The following is a 16,051-nucleotide window of genomic DNA, read 5'->3' on the forward strand; positions in this document are numbered from 1 at the left end:
TCCTGATTCCATTTTATGATGAAACAAAGTATTTATTTATATTTATTGCGTGGCCTTCTATTTTTGGCGGGGCTAAATTACAGTAGTCATCATGTGTATATTAACTGGTCTCCATAATAGAAATAGTACCAAGCCAGAGGTCCCTCCAAGGTCTCTCAACTAGAAAAGCTAATTCTATCTGCTTTGCTCTGGTAAAGGGCTTTTGTCCTGCAAGAGCTAGTTGCAGATGGGAGGCTTGCTTAGCTATATTTCTGTTTTGCTAAGTAAGCATGTCTAAAAGGCTCAGCAATTACTACATACTCATTTTTTTCACCCATATTCATTGGGGGACACAGGAACCGTGGGTATAGCTATGTCCTCTAGGAGGTGTTGACACTAGATAGCTATTAGCTCCTCCCCTGGCAGCTATACCCCCTCCACCCTGGAGAGAGAGCTTCAGTTTTTTTCTTGTGTCAATAGGAGGGAAGCTCCTGAAGATTTATTTTATTTTCAGGTAGGAAACAGTGGACGCCTCGCCTCCCTGTTCTCCCGGGGGGGAGCATGCCAGCATTGGTTCGCCACGCTGCCTCCCCCCCCCACAAGAAGACAAGGTGGACCAGGGCAGCCTCGCTCCCTGCATCCCGCCAGCCAAGGGGTCACCCGTCCAAGTCTCTTCCTGCCACTATGGTGCCAGTGGCTGAAGGGGAGACCCTGCTGGACCAGGAAGGGTGAAGATGACGGCTGGACAGATAAGAGAGCCTGTTCCAGGCCATCGTTCCTACCCCCGCCCGCCTTCCAGCCCCAGCCAGTCAACTGCCTCTTGTAAGCTGCATGTAATAAACTCTGGGGCACACACTAGGGCCCTGACATTACTTTTTACCACCTCATGTGCCCCCCTGACGGGCGGTCGCCTTGTGGAGTAGCGCTGGGGCACAGACATGGGCCGCTCTCTGGTGCAGGCAATCGGTGGGCGGAGCCAAGCGCAGGAGCGCTTACAGCCGAATCGGCTCAGGCCCACAGCGATCCTGTGCTTCATGGACCGGGCAGCCGCATGTTAATAGCGCTGCCTTAGCAGAGCAGGGGGACCAGGGGATTGCTACAGAGAAGCGATTTCAGCAAAGGGGGTTAATGAACGCGCATGTGCACGCATAAGAGCGGCTCTCTGGAGGGATGCAGGACCTGAGGGGGCGTGGCCTATCTTCCCGCCTCAGCGCACGGCCAGTTTCCGGTCTCTCTCTCGACATCTCTGGTCCTGGTAAGAGCTGTTACTCCTCTCCTCAGGTCACTGTATCCCTCTAGCCTCAGATATCTCGGATATCTTGCGGTTTTCGCCATATCTGATCCACCTGGGGTTCTTCCGCGGCTATTCACTATGCCTGCTCTTTATGTCAGGTTAAACTCTCTTGCGGGCAACAGGATTCTGTCTGCACTGCTTGTAAGACGCTCAGGCAGACCCCCCCCCCCCCCCCCCCTTCAGCCCATACCGCTGCTCCCCCTTGGCATCTGAGTTACCCGACTGGGCCCAAACGCTCTCTCAGGCGGTGGAAAACCTTGCTCAAATCTCCCAATCCACCCTATCTATAAGGGGTCGCTTGGTTGAGAATCCGCCAACGCTGCAGGCTGCGCCTCCCTCTGATGCACCCTCCAGAGCTTCCGGCTCGGGTGACCCCCCCCAGATCTCTTCCTCCCGGTGATTCCGTCAGTGCACGGCATTCACAAAAGCGTCCTAGAGTACGCCATGTTTCTTCCTCTGACGCATCTCTCTCTCCACCACGTGTACGGTCTCGCTCTGGGTTTTCTTCTCCTGGAGAAGTGCCGTCCGACGGTGAGGTCGAGTATTCGGATTTCGATACCAGAGCAGTCTTCTAAGTTGGCCTTCACTGTGGATAGCCTCATTGCTGCCGACCGCAACACCTTCCGGGTGCAGGACGATCCCCATCCCCCCACTGACCAGCAGGGGGTGTCCTTCTTCTGTCCAAAACAGGCCTCAAAAGTGTTTCCTCGCCATAAGGATTTTTCGGCAGTGGTTTCCCAAACTTGGGATTGCCGAGATATGCGTTTTTCCGCCCCCAAAAACTGAACGTCCTATATCCTTTTCCAGCGGACTGCGTTTCCACGTGGACATCCCCTCCTAAGGTGGACCCACCCGTAGCATGGCTAGCCAAAAATACGGCTATTCCGATGGCCGATGGATCCTCTCTTCAGTCCGCTGAAGATCGTCGGATGGAATTCTTGATGCAGCTGATCATTCAGGCAGGAAAGTTCCTCTGCAAAGTGTCCCTGGATGTTGGCGCCCTCATCGCGCGCTCTTCGGCGCTTGCAGTCACCTTACACCGCGAGCTTTGGCTAAAGGTGTGGGCAGCGACTTCTAAGCGTTCTTTGGTCGGTTTCCCCTTTGCTGGCACCTGTCTCTTTGGTTCTCGGCTAGACGAAATTATTTCTGAGGCCATGGGTGCCCACTCATCTTCCACAGCCTAGGGCCAAGTGGGCCTCTCACGTTAGGTCAGGTTTCTCACGTGGCAGACTTTTTCCCGCCCCACAGCGAGTTCCTCCGCTGGGGACGGCGGCATTCCTTCACAGGATCGACACAAGAAGCCGTCCTTTCGGGCACAGCCCTCCTGGCGTCTCAGGCCGCTCGACCCCCTGCGGCTAAACAGGCCTCAGCCTGAAGGTGCGCCCCCGCCAAACCGAGTGGGGGGCCGCCTCCTCCTCTTCCAGGACATCTGGCGGGTCCACGTGTCGAGATTGTATCCTCTGGATACCTGATCGAGTTCCTGTCCCTTCCCCCAGACAGGTTTTTTCAATCCCGTCTTCCACGGGACCCCGAGCGGGCAGCCGCCTTCTACCAGGCCATCCTGGACCTCAAACTGCTAAACAAGTTCCTTCGCCTTCAGCGTTTTCGGATGGAATCCCTTCTTTCCGTAATTGCTTGTCTGGAGCAGGGGGAATTCCTTTCAGCCATACATATTCAGGATGCATTCCTCCACATCCCCATCGCACGGAGTCACCAGCGCTTCTGAGGTTCGCGATAGGAGACTGTCATTACCAGTTTGTCGCCCTCCCGTTCGGGCTGGCAACTGCGCCTCGGGTCTTCACAAAGATTCTGGCCCCTCTTCTCGCCCTGCTCCGTTCCAGAGGCATCTTTCTTATGCCTTATCTGGACGACATCCTCATCAAAGCCCCTTCCTTTGCTCAGGCATCCAACAGCGTACAGTTCACGCTAGAAGCCCTTTCGGGTGGTTGGTCAACCTGCAGAAGTCATCTCTGACGCCCTCCAGGCAATTGGTCTTCCTGGGTATGCTTCTGGACACGGCCACGGCACAGGTTTGCCTTCCCCCGGACAAGCAACTGGCCTTGCACAGTTCCGTGAGGAGACTTCTCGACTTCAGACCTCCGTCCATTCGGCTCTGCATGAGGACGTTAGGGAAGATGGTCGCCTGTTTCGAGGCGATTCCCTTTGCCCTGTTCCACTCTCGCACGTTCCAGAGAGCGATCCTGTCCTCCTAGGACAAATCTTCAGAGAGTCTGGACTATCCCATCCGCCTCTCTCCTCAGGTGAGGTCGTCCCTTTGTTGGTGGCTGTCGGTTCCAGTCCAGGGAAGGTCCTTCCTTCTGATCTCCTGGACGGTTGTTACCACGGACGCCAGTCTCCTGGGTTGGGGAGGAGTATTCCCTCCCAGGACAGTCCAAGGCACGTGGTCTCGGTCGGAGTCCAAGCTCCCGATCAATGTCCTAGAGCTCAGGGCGATTCTTCTGTCCCTCCGGCACTGGACCCACCTCTTGAAGGGGCGCCCAGTCAGAGTCCAGTGTACATCAACCACCAGGGAGGAACACGCAGTCTCGCTGTGATGCAAGAATCTGCCGAGATCTTACGGTGGGCAGAAGCCCATGTACCGGCAATTTCAGCGATCTTTATTCCGGGGGTGGTGAACTGGACTGTGGATTTCCTCAGCAGGACCACGATAGATCCGGGTGAGTGGTCCCTCCACCTGGAAGTATTCGAGACTATCTGTCTCCATTGGGGTCGCACCGACGGGGACTTGATGGCCTCAAGGCTCAATCGGAAACTTCCAACCTTCCTTTCCCGCGCAAGGGATCTGGAAGCTTACGGCGCGGACGCTCTGATCTCCTCTTGGCAAGGGTTCTCCCTCCTTTGTGCGTTTCCCCCCTTTCCCCTCCTGCCCAGGGTTCTACGAAAAATCAGGATGGAGGGCATTCCGACGATCCTCATCGCCCCAGATTGGCCCTGTCGATCGTGGTACGCCGACCTTGTTCTTCTTCTGGGAGACGTCCCTTGGTCGCTGCCGCTCAGAGACGACCTTCTTTCGCAGGGACCGGTCTTCCATCAGCATTTAAGGTCTTTTCGTTTGACGGCGTGGCTATTGAGACCGCTATTCTAAAGCGAAGAGGTTTTTCGGTGGATGTTATCCACACTATGATTCAGGCTAGGAAGCCTGCTTCTTCCAGGATCTATTACAGGACCTGGAGATCCTTCCTGGGTTTCTGTGAAAACCGAACCATTCCTCCTCTTCATTTTTCTCTCCCCACGATCCTTTCCTTTCTTCAATCAGGGTTGGACCTTGGTTTGAGCCTTAGCTCCTTGAAGGGTCAGGTCTCGGCGCTTTCTATTTTTTACCAGCGCCCTCTGGCCCCCATCGGGCCTGTAAGGACTTTTGTTCAGGGAGTGGCACATACGGTTCTTCCGTACCGTCCTCCGTTGCCGCCTTGGGATCTGAATTTAGTCCTCCTAGCGCTCCAGGCTTCCCCCTTTGAGCCTCTACGGGAGATTTCTCTCCGACTCCTGTCCTGGAAGGTGGTTTTCCTTGTGGCTATCACTTCCATCAGACGGGTGTCTGAGTTGGCGGCCCTTTCTTGTAGAGAACCCTTCCTGGTTCTCTGGCCCGTTCCTTCCTTTCTTCCAAAGGTGGTCTCCGACTTCCATATCAACGAGGAGATTGTCCTTCCCTCTCTGTGTCCCTCTTTTTCGCACCCTAAGGAACAAGAGTTGCATCACTTGGATGTTGTCAGAGCTCTAAGGATCTATTTAGCATCCTCCACTCCCTTCCGCCGTACGGACTCCCTTTTTACATTCCGGAGGGTCCTCGCAAGAGGTTGGCGGCCTCCAAGGTGACTATAGCACGTTAGATCCGGGCTGCGATTGCGGAGGCTTACCGCGCCCGAGACAGGGTTCCGCCCTTAGGTGTCACGGCTCACTCCACCAGAGCGGTGGGCGCATCTTGGGCTCGGAGGAATCGCGCTTCGGCTGCACAGTTGTCCTCCTTACATACCTTACAAGATTTTACCAGGTGCATACTTATGCATCGGCGGACGCTGCCTTGGGCCGCTTGGTCTTGCAGGTGGCAGTTTCCTAGATGCCTGCAGGGACGATGTTTCCATGGGTCTGTGGTTTTCCCCCCCCTGTGGACTGCTTGTGGACGTCCCACGGTTCCTGTGAGAAAAGGAGATTTTTGTATAACTTACCAGTAAAATCTCTTTCTCGCTCTTCATTGGGGGACACAGCACCCACCCAGTATTGTTGTTCGACCACAGTTGTGGCTGTTCTGGTTGGGACCCCGTTGAGTTTCGACATGGTTGGTGTTCCATATTTTTTCTTAGTTGGCTTGCTTCTCCTACTGCTTGTACACAAACTGAAGCTCTCTCTCCAGGCTGGAGGGGGAATAGCTGCCAGGGGAGGAGCTAACAGCTTTATCTAGTGTCAACATCTCCTAGAGGACATAGCTATACCCACGGTGTCCCCCAATGAAGAGCGAGAAAGAGATTTTACTGGTAAGTTATACAAAAATCTCCTTGTTTTAAAATCCTTTTGGGAAGAAAGCTGGATGACGTTTATTTGCACTGTTTAGAAATAAGAATGAACGATTTCCATTTTGGATGAACCAGAGAGACCCCCAAAGTAATATTGAGCTAAAAGTGAGACTAGGACTAGAACAACCCACCCAGGATTACAATGAGACATGAATGCTAACTCACTTTCTAGAAGTGAACATCTCAAGAGAAAATTGCCTTGTTTGCCTGACTGGCCTTGGGTGGGGGTACTTTTTGGGTGCTCTTTGTCATTAGGGAGACCAAAAAAAAATATGCATGATGAGTATTATATGCCAGGCAACACTACTTTTGCTTTCTAGGAAGAATATATGCAAATTTGCATATCTTAATTCGGCTGGCATGAGATACGATTGGCCTTGTGTTTTTTTTTTTTTTTTTTAAGAAAAGCTAATTTGAATATCTATGCAAATTAGCTTGCTTGACAAAACAAAAAAGAGGGGGTATCCTGTCTAAAGCCTGTTTTACACTGCCCGATCATCTTGCAGTGTAATACTGCCACCAATTGCCCGATGTATGAGCAAACGCTGGATCGTCGGGCAATCCAAATTTTTTTACGTTTTAAAGCCTCTACTGTTTTTACAGAAAAAAAAATTGATCAAACTTGAAAATTTACCAAAAAATAGACATTTTTCATTTCACCTCCATTTTGCTTTAATTAGTATAAAACATTGAAGAGGTTTTAATAAATTTACTACATGGTATTTTGAATGTTGTTTTTAACCCCTTAGTGCTATTTGACGAGTATACCCGTCATGGAGCAGTGTTGCTTGGCGTTCCATGACGAGTATACACGTCATGGCTAGAAACTGTCACCATGCTTTACTACATGGTGGCAGAGCTGTGATCATAGCTATCACGGACAGCTGATTATCACAGCTAGCCGGCCTGGGACCTGTGAGCGTGCACCCAGATCGGCGATCGCTGTGATTGGACCAATCGGCGCTGGTTTTCCTAGAAACGCAGTGTCTTCAGGGAGGTGGGCTGTAACGGAGACTACAGCGGCGCTCCGACAGCCACATACTGTTATAGGCTGTATGGTCCATACTGTTAGAGGCTCTGATGGTCCCTCCAATGGACCGATCAGAGCTGGAAGGCATCAGGGATCGCTGCTGTCATTGCGCTCTGACAGCCATCCCAGATGCGGACGTGATGCAAACCTTTCACCATGTAGGTGGTGACAGAGCTGTGATTGGCAGCTGTCACAGATGGCTACCAATTACAGTTTGCCAACCCAGGGCCAATCAAGATGGTCCTAGGTTGGCCAATCAGGAGACAGGAGTCTAGGTAGGTGACTTCACCCCCTCTGATCACCTCAGTTCAGAGAGGTGATCAGAGAGAGTTATTGTCGCTCAGAGTCCTGTCAGTTGCACAAATCGCTATACACACCCCATCCACCTCCCATTCCTTTCCAGTGAACCCCATCCTGCTCCCATATATATATATATTTTTTTCAGAGCAAATATTTTTTCCCCCATTTTAAATATATACAGTCAGGTCCAAAAATATTGGGACATCGACACAATTCTAACATTTTTGGCTCTATACACCACCACAATGGATTTGAAATGAAACAAACAAGGTGTGCTTTAACTGCAGGCTGTCAGCTTTAATTTGAGGGCATTTATGCAATGGCCAAGTCAATCACCTGACCTGAATCAGATTGAGCATGCATTTCACTTGCTGAAGGAAAAATGCCCCAAGAACAAGCAGGAACTGAAGACAGTTGCAGTAGAGGCCTGGCAGAGCATCACCAGGGATAAAACCCAGCGTCTGGTGATGTCTATGCGTTCCAGACTTCAGGCTGTAATTGCCTGCAAAGGATTTGCAACCAAGTATTAAAAAGTGAAAGTTTGATTTATGATTATTCTGTCCCATTACTTTTGGTTCCTTAACAAGTGGGAGGCACATATGCAAACTGTTGTAATTCCTACACCGTTCACCTGATTTGGATGTAAATACCCTCAAATTAAAGCTGACAGTCTGCAGTTAAATCACATCTTGTTCGTTTCATTTCAAATCCATTGTGGTGGTGTATAGAGCCAAAAATGTTAGAATTGTGTCGATGTCCCAATATTTATGGACCTGACTGTATATTTAGTGCCGCTTAGTTTTATAATTTTGTTAGCGGCCCTTTATTCCCCCATCATCATCCTCACTGGCTAGCATCCACCAGTGAGCCCCAGTACACCCAGTGCTCCGGCCAGTCACACAAAGCACTACATACACCCCCCCCCCCCCCCCCCCTCCGAATCGACATCCGCACAGGCCAACAGCTGGCAGTCACTGACACAGTTTTACCGTTATTTTACTAGGTACGGCAGCACCCCTATCAGAGTCGCATCAAGAACTACAAATTTTCTAGAGGGTCTCACCCCCCCCCTTCCCATTGCCTAACGACCATCAGTCACTGACCCAGTGAACCCTAACCCACTCCTATATAAAATATTTTTTAGTTACAGTTTTCCTGTTATTTTCTTGGGTACACACAGACCTATTGCAAGAGTTACACCAAGCAATACATATTCTTAGTGGGCTTTTTTTTGCCATCAACACCAACCACCGCCACCACTGACCCAGTGAGCCTAATCCCGCTCCTATTTTTATTTTGAAGCAAATTTGCTTTATATATAAAAAAATATTTCAGTTAGTACTTTTAAAAAAAAAATACTATTTCATCTTCTACAGTTACTGGACTGTTTACTAAAATGCAAATATGGCGCATTGCATCTGGACATAATCCAGACACGCTCATCTGCAAGGGGCCTTTCTGTTTCGTTTTTTTTTAAATGTGTCTGTCAATTCTGCGTGTGACCATTTTTTAGGGTGCGGTCGGTATACTTCTCTACTCTGCCAATATAAGACATAATAATTACGAGCCAGGAAGTGGAGGTCCGAATAGAGCAGGAGAGGGATGTGTAGGTGTAAGAGTCGGAGGAGGTGGGGAGGAAGCCAACACTGTTTCTGTTTTGTTTTTTTCCATGTGTTTGTCAATTCTGTGCGAACTTTAGCCATTTTTTGGGGTGCAGTCGGTATATTTCTCTACTCTGCCAATATAAGACATAATAATCTTGAGCCAGGAGGCGGAGTTACGAGTGGAGGAGGAGGCGGACTTGGTGCTGCAGGCGGAAGTCTGTGTAGGCCCCAAAACATTGAAAAATGTCTAAGAGAACGCACAAAGTGCGCTGGAGTATACCAATGGCTGGGTGCGGCTAGTATACTTCTCTACTCTGCCAATATAAGACATAATAATCTTGAGCCAGGAGGCGAAGGTCCAAGTGCAGGAGGAGGCAGATGTGGCGGTGCAGGAGGAAGATGCAGCCAACCATTTTTTTATAATGTTTATTTTTCTTCCTTTTTTTGGTTGTTTTTTGGTTTGGCCCCAAATCATTAGGAAATGGCACATTGAATAACTGCCACGCCAGGGAACTCCATTGAGTTGGGTTTAGTGTGCTATGTCCTTCGACGTGGTGGGCAGTACCAGGCATACTGGCTGGGGGCCGGCCACTCTGCTTTTGCACCCTGCTCCCTCTTTTGCTGTGCGGCTGGCCCTGTGTGACCCCCACCTCATCCTCCGAACTGCACGTCACTCGGATGACCTGGATGCCATGTGAGGTCGGATGACCTGGATGCCATGTATCGTCATCCTCCACATCCATCTTCCACGCACTCCTCACCTCTGCCCTCCTTGCCGCTCTGCACAGTGCAGAAAGCTGCAGCAGTTGACACCTGTCTTTTGTCATCATCATGAGAGACATGCTGCTGCTTCCACGTCCTCATCCTCAAACATAAGTGGTTGGGCATTAGTGCACTCAATCTCTTCCACTTCTGGGGCAGAGCTAGGTGGATGGCCCATGGAAACCCTGCCAGCAAAGTCATCGAAAACATAAAGAATTGCTGTCTCAGACTGCTTGGCTGATGTGCAAGGGGTTGAGGTGATTGTGGGCCGCCGGTGCCAAATCTGCTCTTTCAGCAGTGGACCAGGTGGAAGACAATGTGGAGGCACTCTCAGCCATCCAATATACTACCGCCTCTACTTGTTCTGGCCTCACTAGCCTTAGAGCGGTATTCGGGCCTAAAAAATTACGCAGAACGTCCTGTCCCCTGTGTCTCTGACTTGATCCCTGCAAAATATAGGAGGAAACTTCTCCATCTCCTTATGTTCTATGCTAGTAGGAAGGTGCTTCATTTGGGTACATAGCTGGCATAGATCGACAACGTCCTCTCGCTGCGGCAGGTGCTCCAACACCACTAACACCAGCAGCACCACGTCCACTATTTGATGCTCTCCTCATTTTTGTAAGGTCACCCACCAAATTGGCTCACAGACTAATGCAGTGTCCCACTCCTGTATGTGGGCACTGCAAATCTTGTTATATTGCATGTTATACCATGTTGAATTGCACTTTTGTATAAAAATCCCTGTTAACAGGCTGTTAGGTGCATTACACCTATTCCACCGCTAGATGGGGATAGCACCACAGTATATATACCTCAGTTCAGGCCTAGTTAAGGGAGTTGGGAGTTGGTGAGATGTAGTAGAATGAGTAGTGAGGAGCAGGGGGAAGGAGAGGACCCCCTCCTCTCAGCTCTCTGGAGCGCCACGGCCCAGAGTAGCCCAGACCTATCTCAGTTATCAAAGTCAAGGAATAGGCAAAAGGTGGGACCTTGCTTCTACGATACACCCCAGCGAAAGATTATTTTCTATATAAAGACCTAGGAGGACAATAGCAATTTTACTAGGCTTCAGGCACCTTTGTACCAAGGTGAAGGATTCATTAGCTTCCAGCAGCCTCGCCGTTTATTATTACAAGTACAGAAAGGCCATCTGTAGCAACACTGAAGTAGAAGATTAGGATCCTAAAACCACCGTCACTGAGACCAGGACCAGATTCAGGACTAAATACCTGTGAGTACACAGCCTCCTACTATAGCCTGAGATATAGCCACATATACAGCCTGTTACCTGGATTTACCACATCCAACCTCCATGTTCATAAGAGACTGTTTATATCTGGATGTAAATTGCTGTCAAGACCCTGTTTACAGTAAAGTTCTTAGTTGGATTCGAACTCTGTCTCAGTCTTCCATCTCCATACTACAACCACTCTCATTTTTGCACCACCAAGGTGCTGGCGTCACAAAATTACCTTATTCAGGGGCCCAGCCGCACAAGCACCCAGAAAATCTAACTACCATCAAGTGCACCTCGATCACCACCTGGCCAGTGTCCACTATAATAGAGCGTGCCCCGAAGAATTTGGTGCTGTTCTTCCCTTCACTGCAGCTCGGCCCACAGAGCGTCAAAACTGTGAGTAAAAACTGTTATTATTCCTCGGTACACAGTCATCTCACAAGTTATCCCCCTGTGGCCTGGGTGTTGCACGAACAATTGTATTTCTGTGTCACAGGGGCAATCGAAGTGTTCTGCACTCCAAAAAATAGCTATGTGTCACCGACACAATTAAAAGACTGATTAAATATTGTATTTCCATGTCACAGGGGCAACTGAAGTGTTTTGCACCCCAAAAAAATAGCTGTGTCACCGACACAATTAACAGACTGATTAACTGTTTTATTTCCATGTCACTGGGCGATTGAAGTGTTTTGCACCCCAAAAAATATCTATGTGTCACAGACACAATTAACAGACTGATTAACTATTGTATTTCCGTGTCACAGGGGCAATTGAAGTGTTTTGCTACCCAAAAATTAGCTATGTGTCACCAACACAATTAACCGATGGATTAACTATTGTATTTCCATGTCACAGGGGCAACTGAAGTGTTTTGCACTCTAAAAAATAGCTATGTGTCACCGACACAATTAACAGACGGATTAACTATTGTATTTCCGTGTCACTGGTGCAAAGTAGTATTGAGTTTTATTGCACCTACCAAAAATGACTACAGGTCACCCACAGACTGAAAGACCCGATTAAGTATTGTTTTTCTGTCATTGGTGCAAAGGTGTTGTATTGCACCCACATAAATGCCTACAGGTCACCCACAGACTTTGAAAAAACAAACAAAAAAAAAGCAGCGTCCTGTCCCTACACTAGTCAGAGCAGAATGGAAGTGCACCATGTGATCCGGCATTTATGCATGCATGGTCACATGGTGCGCTGGACAATCACAGCCATGCCACTGCTAGGCATGACTGTGATGGCTTCTAAATGTCCACAGCTTAAACTCGTGTCGCTGCAGCCTTTCAACAAGCTTTATTTAAACTCCAAACACAAACATGAATTTTCGCACCAATATCCGTGTTCAGATACCCCAACCCCGTGTTCGGTAAGAACCCCAACAGTGCGGTCCCGGTTCGCTCGTCCCTAGTTACCAGGTTTTCCTCTCTGCCGCCTACATTTCCAGTTGTTAGTTTTCCATGTGCTGGAGGGTATAGACTAGCTGCTATGAGACTCCCATACATTGCAAACACAGTAAAAGAGCAGGATCTTCTCTTCTAATTACTTAACTGTGGTGTTGTAGGTAGCACTATTGGGTTCCTATGAGGCGCTGGTGAATTTTGTATTTAAAATGGGGTCAACTCAATTTGTTGCTACACCTCTAATATAGTTTTTACAGTGGGGCGAGTTGGACCACTTTTGTTGATCTTCACAGTCAGTGAGAGGACAATGAGAAGTAGTCTTCTTATATACCGTTTTGGCACAACCCCACTCTCCTGGAATTGCAGCATTTGCCTGATTTAGAATTTTGGCCACAACACGGGGTGAAGTATCATACCCAATTGTACGAGGGGGCACTTTGAATTCTTGATGACAACTAGCAAAGGAATGGCAATTTGCCACAATTCAGTTTATATATATATCTTTAGCTGCCATATACATGCGGGACCCAGTTCAGTAGCGGGACTGTCACTCTTGAGTGTGGGGGCTATCACAAGGTTACATTTTATATAACTCCTCCATTTACAGTGCAATTTTAAATGGAAAGTCGATCTACCAACTTGGAAGATCTTCAACTGAAAGAGCTAGCTTCTCTACATGGAGGTCCATGGTAGTTTGCACAAGAGATCGGCTTATACAGACTAAACTCCACAGGGTTTATCTAATGCCAGTTAGGTTATTTTGAATGAGCAGACTCCATATCCCCACTTATACTAGGTGCAATGCACAAAGGGGCTTTCTGTTTCATATGGTGTGGTCATATCCTTCTATGAAACAGCTTTGGTCTGATATTCATAACGTCCTGAACTCAAAATTGGGGTTCCCTGGAGTGCGCTCTCCTATGATTAGTTTGCTGGGTTTGACTTGATCCCTAGAAAATATAGGAGGAAACATCTCCATCTCCTTATGTTCTATGCTAGCAACACTATTCTCCTGAACTGGATGCCCCCTAACACTCTCTTTCTCACAGGGTACAATTTATCAATGCAAAATTGCCATTATACCAGTTGACCTTTGCAGCTAGATGGGTCCCGAATTATTTTCTGTGAATTTGGGATCCTTGGATTCAAGCTCAAACAGCTGTTGTTACTGATTCTTAATGGGTTGTGACTGTATGTGTGCGACTGTTTGATAGAAAGAAAGTCTCAGGAGTAAAGCATGGTGGGATTGGTGTTTACTGCTTAATATAGACGGCTCACAATGTTTCTGTGGGATGTGTATTTGTTTCATTGACTTTTGTATTTTAAAACTTTCAACAAAAAATATAAGTGGAGAAAGATGCATATTTCTCTATACACTGCAAAGTTTCTTATATTCACTTGTACTACTGATTCAGTTAAACTTTCTTGAATCAACAATGCCTATTTATTTGCAGCGGAGGTTTATTGCCAGGCACAGACATATTTTCCAAATTCTTGTAGCCCCTTAACTGATGGTAGAGAATTACTTCGCCCTTTCTATTTAGAGGAAGCCAGATGATCCTTTCAAGAGAAACTAAACTTTTCTCCGACTTTGTTTTAAATGTATTCTAAATGCCCTATTTTACATTTTTGTAATATACTTTATTTTTTTTACTGTTTTAGGGAACAAATATGCACCTGAAGTCCTTGGTGTCAATAGTGCTTTAGAATCCATACACTCGTACGCATAGGGCTTTTATATGCTAAGCTAGATGGTGAGCAGTGTATGTAAAACATAACTTTTATTGAAAGCCAAGAGGCCTATTGTTAGGATTATACTAGTCAGGTGAAGGTTTAGGTTTCAGTACCAGCTGCGAATGCTCTTTTCTAGGTGGGTGCTCTGACTTAGGCTACTTTCACACTTGCGCTTGATCGGATCCGTTCTGAACGGATCCGATCATATTAATGCAGATGGAGGCTCCGTTCAGTACGGATCCGTCTGCATTAATAACTTAGAAAAATTTCTAAGTGCGAAAGTAGCCTGAGCGGATCCGTTCAGACTTTCAATGTAAAGTCAATGGGGGATGGATCCGCTTGAAGATTGAGCCATATGGTGTCATCTTCAAGCGGATCCGTTCCCATTGACTTACATTGTAAGTCTGGACGGATCCGCACGCCTCCGCACAGCCAGGCGGACACCCGAACGCTGCAAGCAGCGTTCAGCTGTCCGCCTGGCCGTGCGGAGGCGAGCGGAGCGGAGGCTGAACGCCGCCAGACTGATGCAGTCTGAATGGATGCGGATCCGCTCAGACTGCATCAGGGCTGGATGGAAGCGTTCTGCTCCGCTCGTGAGCCCCTTCAAACGGAACTCACGAGCGGACAGCAGAACGCTAGTGTGAAAGTAGCCTTAGGCTGCTTTCACACTCGCGTTTGGTGCGGATCCGACATGGATCTGCACAGACGGATCCGTTCAGATAATACAAACGCCTGCATCCGTTCAGAATGGATCCGTTTGTATTATCTTTAACATAGCCAAGACTGATCCGTCTTGAACACTATTGAAAGTCAATGGAGGACGGATCAGTTTTCTATTGTGTCATATTGTGTCATAGAAGACGGATCCGTCCCCATTGACTTACATTGTGTGTCAGAACGGATCTGTTTGGCTCAGTTTCGTCAGACGGACACCAAAACGCTGCAAGCAGCATTTTGGTGTCCGCCACCAAAGCGGAATGGAGACGGAACGGAGGCAAACTGAGGCATTCTGAGCGGATCTCACAAACAGAAAGCCAAAACGCCAGTGTGACAGTAGCCTTAGACTGGTGGTCTGAATTCATCCTTACATTCTGACTATGTGTCCATTGACTAAACTCAATCACCAGTAAACAACCTAACCCTATGTCTCAGTTGCACATGCATTACACAGTGTACCAAAAGTATTGCATGTTTTCATTACCTTACGTAATATTTAACTTGGTTTTCAATAAATGTTAAGTTCTACACCTAGTACTCATCTAGTTGAGTATATAAAAAATTGGAGATATTTGCAACATAGACTTATCTAGGGTCTACTGAGAGGAATTTCCCATGTAGAGCTTTTAGCAGAGCGATCGAGCACAGGCAGGAGAAGTGGTGTGTTACACAGAGCGGGCACAGACAGGATCAGCAATGTGTGCTCCTGCAAGTGCAGCTCTCACTCCGGGCGCTATGCCTGCAATACAGTGGAATCCGTACAGCACTAACATGTCAGCGGTGTATGAGTGAACAGATTCCAATGCGCTATGGACACCCAGGACTTCGGATATCTATTTGGTTCCTAAAACAGTATAAATAAGCAAATAAAATTGATTACAAAACATTTAAATAGGCAATTTAGAATAGTTTTAAACAAAGTTGTAGAAAACTTTAGTTACTCTTAGTACATGATATTACAGTTTACAGGGGAGGGGAGGGAAGGGGAGTGGAGGGAAGGGGAGGGAAGGGGAGGGGAGGGGAGTGGAGGGAAGGGGAGGGGAGGGGAGGGGAAGAAGGAAGACGTATATAAGAAAGAATTGTAGCTAGGAACTGGAAAATTTTTAACATTTTGCCAATACAGTTGGGACTTAAGGATAAGAAAATACTGGTTCTGGAAAGATCAAAGAGTGTTGTGTGTGGTCTGACAATTACTGTTCCTAATGACTGGTCTAATCACAGAAGTATCCTACATCAGAGAATGGCAACATGTATCACCTTGCAGGTAGAGGAGCCCGTCTATGAGGCAGCCACTAGCTGTACTCCTAGTTTGTTCAATGTACCAAGAACAGACACTCCGTTTTCTGACAATAGATGGGACAAGCCCAGGAGTGTGGTGCAAATGAGTGCTCCAGATTGTGAAGGCAGGTGATATGCAAGAATGGACGCCAGTGAGGGAGAAGGAAATCCT

This window comes from Bufo bufo, chromosome 4, assembly GCF_905171765.1.
Source record: "Bufo bufo chromosome 4, aBufBuf1.1, whole genome shotgun sequence".
Lineage (NCBI taxonomy): Eukaryota > Metazoa > Chordata > Amphibia > Anura > Bufonidae > Bufo > Bufo bufo.